Source organism: Oncorhynchus mykiss, chromosome 14 (assembly GCF_057628025.1).
Source record: "Oncorhynchus mykiss isolate SJ-2025 chromosome 14, ASM5762802v1, whole genome shotgun sequence".
In the NCBI taxonomy this organism is placed as follows: Eukaryota; Metazoa; Chordata; class Actinopteri; order Salmoniformes; family Salmonidae; genus Oncorhynchus; species Oncorhynchus mykiss.
Window position 1 is genome coordinate 1,895,592 of NC_143035.1, and position 12,076 is coordinate 1,907,667.

Below are 12,076 nucleotides of genomic sequence, written 5' to 3' on the forward strand. Positions count from 1 at the left end.
GTGATGCAAGATGGTTGACTCCACCCAAAATCTGTCTGCACAGATTAAGGATAGGGGCAATGAGATAGTGTAGAATTTGGTCAAGATAAAAGTGAATTGTTATTTTGATAGGTGAGACTTATTTGATTGAATAGAAGTTTAATAATGCTTAGGTTGTTACGAGTGTATTGATAAGTTTTCTACAAAATATAATTGCATAGAATATCGCCTCCTCCCGCCTGCCTTTCACCTTTGTGGACATGTATTTCTATTGTTAGAGTGGTAAGACGACCATCTTGTAAATACAATAGATCATATTTTGCCTGGTGCACAGCCCGCAGATGCTTCCTAAAATGATTTAGCCAAATCATAAAAAAAAAATTGGGGGACAAAGCCATAGTTCGTTATTTTCTGCACAAAACAATTGAGTTAAGATGTCTCAATACAAACGGATGCTCTCATCAGTGGGTGCGCTCGCTCCCCAACGGCTCCGAACCGCCGGCAGGGCGAAGCCCCCGCCCCCTGCCCAAAAGGATTTTCTAAGGACAGGAAGGACCAGGCCCCACCAGACAGCCCAGGGGTCTTATTTATAACGTTCAGTAAATGTCACACAACATTTCTGAGTGCACCATTTATGAAGAGTCTATTCACATACAAAAACATTGAGATTTATAAACTTGGCACATGCCAAGGAGAACAGCGACTGTCCTTATATATCAGACCTGTCGTAAAACTGCACGCGTGAACAATCATTAAAACTCCGTCTGGAAAACACCTTCATTCACCTTTCCAACTCGTAAATATTGTCCGTTTGACTGATAGGTGGGCCAGAGCATTGATGTGTTGCGTGGTTCTAGGTTGGATATTACCCACCCTACAGGAAACAATGGATAGATACATTCAACATATAACCAGTTGCATCTCTAGGGGCGCTATTTCATTTTTGGATAAAAAACGTTCCCGTTTTAAGCGCGATATTTTGTCACGAAAAGATGCTCGACTATGCATATTCTTGACAGTTTTGGAAAGAAAACACTGAAGTTTCAGAATCTGCAAAGATTTTGTCTGTAAGTGCCCCAGAACTCATTCTACAGGCGAAACCAAGATGATACGTTAAACAAGAAATGAGCAGAATTTCTGTCTCCTTATATGGCTGTGAATGCGACAGGAATAAGCTTAGACCTTCTGCCGTTTCCCCAAGATGTCGGCAGCATTGTGACGTATTTGTAGGCATATCATTGGAAGATTGACCATAAGAGACTACATTTTCCAAGTGTCCGCCTGGTGTCCTGCGTAGAAACTGGTGCGCAAAGCCATGTGCAAGTATTTTTCCATTTGATTGAGAGGGGAAACCATGCTTCCACGAACGATATATCATAGAAGAGATATGTGAAAAACACCTTGAGGATTGATTCTAAACAGCGTTTGCCATGTTTTCAGTCGATATTATGGAGTTAATTTGGAAAAAAGTTCGCGTTTTGAGGACTGAATTTTCATATTTTTTTGGTAGCCAAATGTGATGTACGGAGCTATTTCTAATACACAAAGAATATTTTTGGAAAAACTGAGCATCTGCTATCTAACTGAGAGTCTCCTCATTGAAAACATCTGAAGTTCTTCAAAGGTAAATTATTTATTTGAAGGCTTTTATGTTTTTGTTGAAATGTTGCGTGCTGGATGCTAACGCTAATGCTAACGCTAAATGCTATGCTAGCTAGCTACTTTTACACAAATGATTGTTTTCCTATGGTTGAGAAGCATATTTTGAAAATCTGAGATGACAGTGTTGTTTACAAAAGGCTAAGCTTGAGAGATGGCATATTTATTTCATTTCATTTGCGATTTTCATGAATAGTTAACGTTGTGTTATGCTAATGAGCTTGCTGATAGATTTACACAATCCTGGATACAGGGGTTTTTTCATAGCTAAACGTGACGCAGAAAACGGAGCGATTTGTCCTAAACAAATAATCTTTCAGGAAAAACTGAACATTTGCTATCTGAGAGTCTCCTCATTGAAAACAGCTGAAGTTCTTCAAAGGTAAATGATTTTATTTGAATGCTTTTCTGTTTTTTTGTGTAAATGTTGCCAGCTGAATGCTAATGCTAAATGCTACGCTAAATGCTACGTTAGCCATCAATACTGTTACACAAATGCTTGTTTTGCAATGGTTGAGAAGCATATTTTGAAAATCTGAGATGACAGTGTTGTTAACAAAAGGCTAAGCTTGAGAGCTAGCATATTTATTTCATTTCATTTGCGATTTTCATGAATAGTTAACGTTGCGTTATGGTAATGAGCTTGAGTCTGTATTCACGATCCCGGATCCGGGATGGGGAGATCAGAAAGGATAAACTACCTCAGTCCAGAATCTTTTGACTGCTGGACATTCCCAGAACAGATGCATTAGTGTACCAACCTCACCCATGTTGACACAAGTCTAAAAAGCTTTGATCCATCATTTTCTATGTGTGTGGTGTGATGTATACCCTGTGTAAGATCTTCATTTGAATAATCTTATATCTAACACAATTGGATATTGATATTATATTTTTAGATATTGCATCCCATTGTGCTGCAGTGATAAATAGGCTACACCCTTGTCCTGCTCCCAACGTAACTTAGCAGGGGTTTTGCTGTTTGGGGATTGAGGCCCACCAGCTTGTATAGGGCGAAAACTGTTCCTTTCCCAATAGCAACATCCCTCAGTTTGTTGTCTAAATCACTTTTAGATCCCACATCAATACCCTTTGAGGAAATACACATCAGGCAAAACTCTTAGATCAGCTCTTGGAATTGTATAACATACAACCTGTCCCACCTGACTGATGTTTTGGCATTGCCAGGTAATATTAGCCAGTGTCTTTCCACCACAAGGGGTTGTTCCATATTGGACTTGAAGGGAGGGATGCTCCATTGTTAGATAAACTTTTATGAAGTTCCCTTGCCACTTCACAATATAACTCCAGTAGTGGATTATTTATCTTGCAGTGTGAGTTTTTTCATAATTAATGAGAAATTATCTAGTTTGATGGGCAATTTGTTGCATTTAAACTTACAACAGAGAAAAGAGACTAAAAAGGGTACTTTTTCATAGGAGGGCAAAAGGGCAGGTGCTCCAGCACCCCTAGGGCTCTGCATATGCCTGCAGTACAGTCTACACTCTTGATTGTTGACTGTAATGTAGGCTATGCTACAATTAAGTGCATAAGGCTATGATATCATTATGAAGCCAAATCCAAATACTGGATTGTCTATGGAGCCTATAGACTCAGTAACGTCAGCAATAGGCCTACATAATGCAAGGATATTAGTAGACTACTCCAGATCGAGCCTTGTGTAAATTTTATTGCTTGCATACCAGTTGTTTTGCTTAAATCAACAGTATTTGATACCTCACTATTTATTTAACAGCACATTCTCGAAGTCTCCCATTTTGAGGCATGGAATGTACTCTGTTATTTTAGACAGGGGCGTCATGCACCCGAAAATCTGAGGAGGACAACGTTGGCTTTGGGGCTGCCATAGGGGGGATACTCCCCCCGTCCATATTTTTCTAACAGATTAAACCGCTTTTTCCTGCAATCTAGAGCCCACGTCATGCTTAATTAAAAGTAAAAAATATGTATATTTTTCTGCATTTCTACAGTAAGCATAACTCTTGAGCTGTCTGTATCCTCCTGGCTGGTGATAATTTTTTTAATGAAACTATATGCTTCTCTGCAGCTCTGATAAAATCTGTGTAAAAGAGTCAAAGGAATATGAGTTTTATTCAGTACATGTAGTTGCTTGCTTTTCTAAAGTCTACCAACCTTGCCAGGGGACATACCAGCTAAGATACTTAGAAAAGCTCGCTGCTCTAACTTGATAGCCTGAAATTGCTTCTTGGTAGCTAGCTATGAGGTTGGGAGATTGGGAACTTATCTGGGATAGCTGGAGCCAACTTTATGAAACTGCTAAGTGGCTAGTAGTATTACAGATAATTTAAAAACCAACAACATTTGTATTTTATTTTTTAATTTACAAGACAAATCTGAGGGGGGACGTGCCCTATGTGCATGAGTCATGACGCCTCTGGTTGCAGAAACATTTGTTAATATCTTTCCTCTTCAACAGGGTATGAAGTAACAGCAGCAGAGCCTTGACGGGATGTGTGTAGTGCAGCTGTTGTGCTAAGGTAATTCTCTGTAGGTAGGCAGGTAGAACTAGGCTGCGTCAGAAAGTCTTCTGTTCAGCAGAGTGACAGTATTTGCTCTTGGAGTACAGGGGGTCACGTTCATTTTTCTTCTACTTTTTCTCTTTCTCCAGCCTCTCTCTTTGACATGCTAAACAGATGTCTATTTATAACCCACACAGAGGGATAGGTGATGGGGACAGATATTAAATGACCATGCCCGGGAAGGGATGGAGGTTGTTATTTCAATCCTTTTAAAAATGTTATCTGAGGACACCAAGCTTGATTAGATATGCATAGCATTAATGATATGTATAGGAATAAACATAATGATGCTTGCAGGTACCCTTTACATGGGTCAGACTCATGCTTATGCAAAGTTTGGAATCAAAATATGGGTGGCCTGTGACGCACAATCCAGCTATGATTGGAAGATGCAAGTCTACACAGGAAAGCCGACCAGTGGAGGCCCAGAGATGAACCAGGGGATGCTGGTTGTGCTTGATGTGACAGATGGACTGAGGGGGCACAATGTCACATGTGACAATTTCTTCACCTCTGATGAACTCAGCCAGCAGCTCCTGAAGAGGAAGAGCACCATGGTTGGCACAGTTAGAAAGAACAAGCCTGAGCTCCACCCTGCACTCCTCACAACAAGGGGGCGAGAGGCTTTCTCATAAAAGTTTGCCTTCAACCCCACCACCACTCTAGTTTCTTATCTCCCAAAGAGGAACAAGAATGTGGTCCTCCTGAGGACACTGCACAAAACGGTTGAGATTAGTCATCATCCTGGACTATAACCACAACAAAGGAGGCGTGGACAACCTGGACAAGGTGATTGGAACGTACAGCTGCAGGAGGATGACTGCCCGCTGGCCCCTGGTAATATTGGAGTGGCAGGTAGCCTAGTGGTTAGAGCTTTGGGCCAGTAACCAAAAGGTTGCTGGTTTGAATCCCTGAGCTGGCAAGGTAAAAAAAATGTTGTTCTGCCCCTGAACAAGGCAGTTAACCCACTGTTCCCCGGTAGGCTGTCATAGTAAAATAAGAATTTGTTCTTAACTGACTTACCAAAAGGTTAAAAAAAATAACATAATTGATGTGTACTAATACATATCTTTGTGATATGGAACAAAATCAAATAATTTTTTTCAAATAATTTTTTTTTTGTCACATGTGCAGAAAACAACAGGTGTATTTAACATCAGTGAAATGCTTACTTAAAAGCCCTTAACCGAAAATACCAACAACAACAAAAAGTAAGAGAAAACAAATAATTAAAGAGCAGCAGTAAATAACAATAGCGGTGCTATTTACAGGGGGTACCGGTACAGAGTCAATGTGTCAATGTGCGGGGGCACCGGTGTGGAGGTAGTTGAGGTAATTATGTAATTATGTACATAAAGTGGCTATGATAAGATGATAACAGAGAGTAGCAGCAGTGTGGGAGTGGGGTGCCTCTTGGATCTAGACTTTGTGCTCTGATGGCTTGGGGCTAGAAGATGTTTAGAAGCCTCTTGGACCTAGATTGGTGCTCCGGTATCGCTTGCCGTGCTGTAGCAGAGAGAACAGTCTATGACTGGGGTGGCTGGAGTCTTTGACAAATTTTAGGGCCTTCCTCTGACACCTCCTGGATGGCAGGAAGCTTGGCCCAAGTGATGTACACGCTACACTCTGTAGTGCCTTGTGGTCGGAGGCCGAGCAGTTGACATACCAGGCAGTGATGCAACCCGACAGGATGCTCTCGATGCAATAGAGATTGCATCATCTGTGGATCTGTTGGTGCGATATGCAAATTGGAGCAGGTGTCTCATCTGCTCCTGCAATACCCTCTCCTGCTCTTCCTGTGTCTCCTTGACCTGCCGCCACTCCCCCAGTACTCTCTCACTCTCCCTCTATCTATCTATCTCTGTATGTTTGAGTGGGCGGAGTCAGAGCAGATCCCCACCAGCTGCAACCTGTTCCATAATCTACAAATACTCAGCCCTGCCACGCTGCCAGATCATAATCTTTGCTCATTCTGCCCGCTCTGACCCTGGTCCCTGTCTCCAGTCCCACATCTCGTCATCGTGCTACTCTGTCCTGGATTCCCCACTCTACTACTCGCTTGGATCCCACTCCGGACCTGCTTACCATGTCTCAACCCCTCTCACTCCAGTCTCAGCCTCTACACCTGATTTCCAGCAAACTGCCCGAGCTTCCCCTGACCTGCACTCAATATATATATATTTTTTACCTTTATTTAACTAGGCAAGTCAGTTAAGAACAAATTCTTATTTTCAATTATGGCCTAGGAACAGTGAAACAGTGTTGTTCTGCCTGTTCAGGGGCAGAACAACAGATTTGTACCTTGTCAACTCGGGGGGTTGAACTTGCAACACTTCCGGTAACTAGTCCAACGCTCTAACCACTAGGCTACCCTGCCGCCCCAAAATCTCCGCCGTGTGTTTCAATAAATACCTTGGTTACTTCATCCCAGTCTCTTCGTCTGAGTCTCTTCTTGGGTTCCACTCTTCCACTCCGCGTAACAGTGGGTGTAGGGTTTCTGGGATAATGGAGTTGATGTGAGCCATGACCAGCCTTTCAAAGCATTTCATGGCTACAGACGTGAGTGCTACTAATCGGTAGTCATTTAGGCTGGTTACCTTTGTGTTCTTGCGCACAGGGACTATGGTGGTTTGCATGAAACATGTTGGTATTACAGACTCAGACAGGGAGAGGTTGAAAATATCAGTGAAGAAGTTGGTCAGTGCATGCTCGGAGTACACGTCCTGGTAATTCATCTGCTGGTAATCCGTCTGACTCTGCAGCCTTGTGAATGTTGACCTGTTTAAAGTTTTTACTCACATCAGCTACAGAGAGCGTGATCACACAGTCATCTGGAACAGCTGAAGCTCTCATGCATGTTTTAGTGTTACTTGCCCTGACGCGAGCATAGAAGTTATTTAGCTCATCTGGTAGGCTCGTGTCACTGGGAAGCTCTCGGCTGTGCTTCCCTTTGTGATCTGTAATAGTTTGCAAGCCCTGCCACATTCGATGAGCGGTGAAGCCGGTGTGTTAAGGTTTGATCTTTGTCCTGGATTTACGCTTTGCCTGTTTGATGGTTCGTCGGAGGGAATAGCGGGATTTCCTATAAGCTTCCGGGTTAGAGTCCCACTCCTTGAAAGCGGCAGCTCTACCCTTTAGCTCAGTGAGGTTGTTGTTGTAATTCATTGCTTCATCGATACAGTTTACCACAGGTTATAAACTGAAAATGACGTCATCAGTTTCAACACCAACCCGTGCCATCTCCGTTCCAGTACAGAGGCTGTATCTCAAGCCTTCCCACATCCGTCTCACTACCAATGTAATATAATTTACGACTGAGCCAAGGTTTTCCGGTGTAGATAAGCATTCTAGCCAGTCTGAAGATATCGTTCATTCATTCCTACCCAGGAACAGACCGTCATTGTTCTAATCCTTGATTCATTCACACACATTATATTCAGTACTGGGATCAAGAATTAAAACCCATACATATACAGCAACATAATAGTATTCTGATTAGTACATATACAGTAACATAATAGTATTCTGATTAGTCAGTCCTGATTGAAATGTATACATAATTAGTCATCATTGATAAAAATTCCCTTAACATATATGTACGTACAGTCACTGTGGGGATGATGTCCTCGATGCACTTATTAATAAAGCCAGTGACTGATTTTGTGTAGTCCTCAATGCCATCGGAAGTATCCCGGAACATATTGCAGTCTGTACCAGCCAAACAGTCATGTAGTTTAGCAACTGCTTCATCTGATCACTTTTTTATAGACCGAGTCACGGGTGCTTCCTGGTTAAATGTTTGCTCTATCAGGAGGATAGAGTTATGGTCAGATTTGCCAAATGGAGGGCGAGGGAGAGCTTTGTATGCATCTCTACGTGTGGAGTAAAGGTGGTCTAGAATTGTTTCCCCTCTGGTTGCACATTTAACATGCTGATAGAAATTCGGTAAAACTGATTTAAGTTTCCCTGCATTAAAGTCACCGGCCACTAGGAGCGCCGCCTCTGGATGAGTGTTTTCCTGTTTGCTTATGGTGGAATACAGCTCATTGAGTGCGGTCTTAGTACCAACCTCGCTCTGTGGTGGTATGTAAACAGCTACGAAAAATCCATATGAAAACTCTAGGTAGGTAGTGTGGTCTATTTTGAAATACTCTAGCTCAGGCGAGCAAGACTTTGACACTTCCTTAGATATCATGCACCAGCTATTGTTTACATAAATGCATAGGCCCCCGCCCCGTGTCCTATCAGAGGCTGCTGTTTTGTCTTGCGGATAGAGTGTTTTACCCGCCAGCTGTAAGTTCTTAATGTTGTCGTTCAGCCATGACTTGGTGAAACATAAGTAATTAAAAATGTTAATGTCCCGTTGGTATGATATACGTGCTTTCAGTTCGTCACATTTATTTTCCAGCGATTGAACGTTACCTAGCAGAACGGAAGGCAAGGGCAGATTAGCCACTCGTCAACTGATCCTCGCAAGGCACCCTGATCTTTTGCCTAGAAATCTCTGTTTCCTTATCCATCGAATTAAGGGTATTGGGTCCTGGTCAGGTGTCTGCAGTATATCCCTCGCGTCCGACTCATTGAAGGAGAACTCCTCGTCCAATTTGAGGTGAATAATCCCAGTTCTGATGTCCAGAAACTCTTTTCAGTCATAAGAGATGGCAGCATTAACATTATGTACAAAACAAGTTACGAACGAAGCGATAAAACAAACAAAATAGCATGATTGGTTGAGAGCTGATAATCAACCCGAACTGGCTGCCTGATTAGCGGAACAAGAGGAGGTTGTTCCTGGAGCAGCTGGGAAAGGCACTTATAACCCCACACATTCAAAGATGGGAGCGCCATCCCTGCACAGCAGCCTCTGCAGCACTTATGGCGGCTGAATCTTGTCGTGATCCACCTGATGCTGCAGCTGGGTCAGGCAAGAGGAGGATATGCCAATTCTGCCCCTCAAAGAAGGACTGAAAAACAAATACTATGTGCTGCACATGTGAGAAATACATCTGCAAAGTCCACGTACACACACTTGCATACTGTCCTACATGTGCTAATTAGAGTTTGATTTATTGATTTAGGTTGATTTAGGTTCTTCACGTTTTTGTCTTCTATTTTTTATCTTATTTATTGTTGTTGTTTATACACCTTTTGGGTGGGGGCAATGATTAAAAAAATGGGAGAAGACTAGTATTTTGTAGTTGAATTCCTCATTGTACAGTATGTAAGAATATATCACCTTGTTGCCAAAAAGTTCAAGTGTTATTGTTTCCCTTCAATAAAATGCATTTAAAACTACTGTCTGCACATTTCTGCTACTTTCTTAGGCTATACAAGTGATATCTCTGTTACGCCCTGATCTTAGAGATCCTTTTATTTCTCTATTTGGTTAGGTCAGGGTGTGTCTAGGGTGGGCATTCTAGTTTTCGTTTCCTAGTATGGTTCCCAATGATGTCTCTGATTGATGTCATATGTCTCTGATTGGGGATCATATTTAGGCAGCCTTTTTTCCACCTATTGTGTGTGGGATCTTCTTTTTGTATTGTAACCTTTTTGCACTACAAAACTGCACGTTCGTTTTGTTACTCTTTATTGTTTTGTTGCTGGTTCACATTAATAAACATGATGAACGCCTTCCACGCTGCACCTTGGTCCAATCCTTCCAACAACGATCGTTACAATCTCTTACTAAAAATTGTGTTTACACCTTTGCAGTACGTTCAGCAATAATAATAATAATAAACATCTACTTTAGTAAAGAAAACTATTATGGCAGGTGTGTTGCAATAAAACTGAGTGGTGTCCACTGATTAAATGATTGTCTTTCTGCATTGTAGAGAGGGAAAACCCAGATATTCACAAAGTTTGTGATGGATGTCAGTTTGTTTCTTCACTCAAAAAAGATTTGGGTATCAAATTTCAATTAAACTGCTTTATTTTAGGGGTTCAGGGAAGGGGGTTTTCATTTTTGACCCTTAGGATAAGGGGAGTATACAGAATGTCAAGACTACACAAGGGTCAACATATTTGTCTTTGATTTCTACATATGTATATGTAATATATAGACCTGGGGCATATTAGTATTGTCTATACGTCTGATCCACATATTTCATTATAGTGACTGTGTTCCCCATACTCTATACAATATATACACTGTGTACACTGCTCAAAAAAATAAAGGGAACACTTAAACAACAGAATGTAACTCCAAGTTAATCACACTTCTGTGAAATCAAACTGTCCACTTAGGAAGCAACACTGATTGACAATACATTTCACATGCTGTTGTGCAAATGGAATAGACAACAGGTGGAAATTACAGGCAATTAGCAAGACACCCCCAATAAAGGAGTGGTTCTGCAGGTGGTGACCACAGACCACTTCTCAGTTCCTATGCTTCCTGGCTGATGTTGTGGTCACTTTTGAATGCTGGCGGTGCTTTCACTCTAGTGGTAGCATGAGACGGAGTCTACAACCCACACAAGTGGCTCAGGTAGTGCAGCTCATCCAGGATGGCACATCAATGCGAGCTGTGGTAAGAAGGTTTGCTGTGTCTGTCAGCGTAGTGTCCAGAGCATGGAGGCACTACCAGGAGACAGGCCAGTACATCAGGAGATGTGGAGGAGGCCATAGGAGGGCACCAACCCAGCAGCAGGGCCGCTACCTCCACCTTTGTGCAAGGAGGAGCAAGAGGAGCACTGCCAGAGCCCTGCAAAATGACCTCCAGCAGGCCACAAATGTGCATGTGTCTGCTCAAACGGTCAGAAACAGACTCCATGAGGGTGGTATGAGGTCCCGGCGTCCACAGGTGGGGGCATTTGCCAGAGAACACCAAGATTGGCAAATTCGCCACTGGCGCCCTGTGCTCTTCACAGATGAAAGCAGGTTCACACTGAGCACATGTGGCAGATGTGACAGTCTGGAGACGCCGTGGAGAACGTTCTGCTGCCTGCAACATCCTCTAGCATGACCGGTTTGGCGGTGGGTCAGTCATGGTGTGGGGTGGCATTTCTTTGGTGGGCCGCACAGCCCTCCATGTGCTCGCCAGAGGTAGCCTGACTGCCATTAGGTACCGAGATGAGATCCTCAGACCCCTTGTGAGACCATATGCTGGTGCGGTTGGCCCTGGGTTCCTCCTAATGCAAGTCAATGCTAGACCTCATGTGGCCGGAGTCTGTTAGCAGTTCCTGCAAGAGGAAGGCATTGATGCTATGGACTGGCCCGCCCGTTCCCCAGACCTGAATCCAATTGAGCACATCTGGGACATCATGTCTCGCTCCATCCACCAATGCCACGTTGCACCACAGACTGTCCAGGAGTTGGCGGATGCTTTAGTCCAGGTCTGGGAGGAGATCCCTCAGGAGACCATCCGCCACCTCATCAGGAGCATGCCCAGGTGTTGTAGGGAGGTCATACAGGCATGTGGAGGCCACATACACTACTGAGCCTCATTTTGACTTGTTTTAAGGACATTACATCAAAGTTGGATCAGCCTGTAGTGTGGTTTTCCACTTTAATTTTGAGTGTGACTCCAAATCCAGACCTCCATGGGTTGATAAATTTGATTTCCATTGATCATTTTTGTGTGATTTTGTTGTCAGCACATTCAACTATGTAAAGAAAAAAGTATTTAATAAGAATATTTCATTAATTCAGGTCTAGGATGTGTTATTTTAGTGTTCCCTTTATTTTTTTGAGCAGTGTGTGTATATATATATATATATATATATATATATATATTGTATATATTTTTTTAATATTTAAGATATGTGTTGTGTATTTGATGTATTGATTCAGTGCTCAAACCTGCTAAAAGTAAATGATAAATAAAATAAGTAATAGTAAACTTGAGTTTAAAAAATGCAATCCTCATTAGTGGT

The 12,076-nt window shown here is 42.4% G+C and overlaps 1 long non-coding RNA gene across 1 annotated transcript in view; it reads right to left on the minus strand.

The window, feature by feature from the left end:
• Nucleotides 1–12,076, minus strand: part of LOC149978235 (uncharacterized) — a 1,155,107-nt gene that overhangs the window by 60,385 nt on the left and 1,082,646 nt on the right. The window lies entirely within an intron of this gene.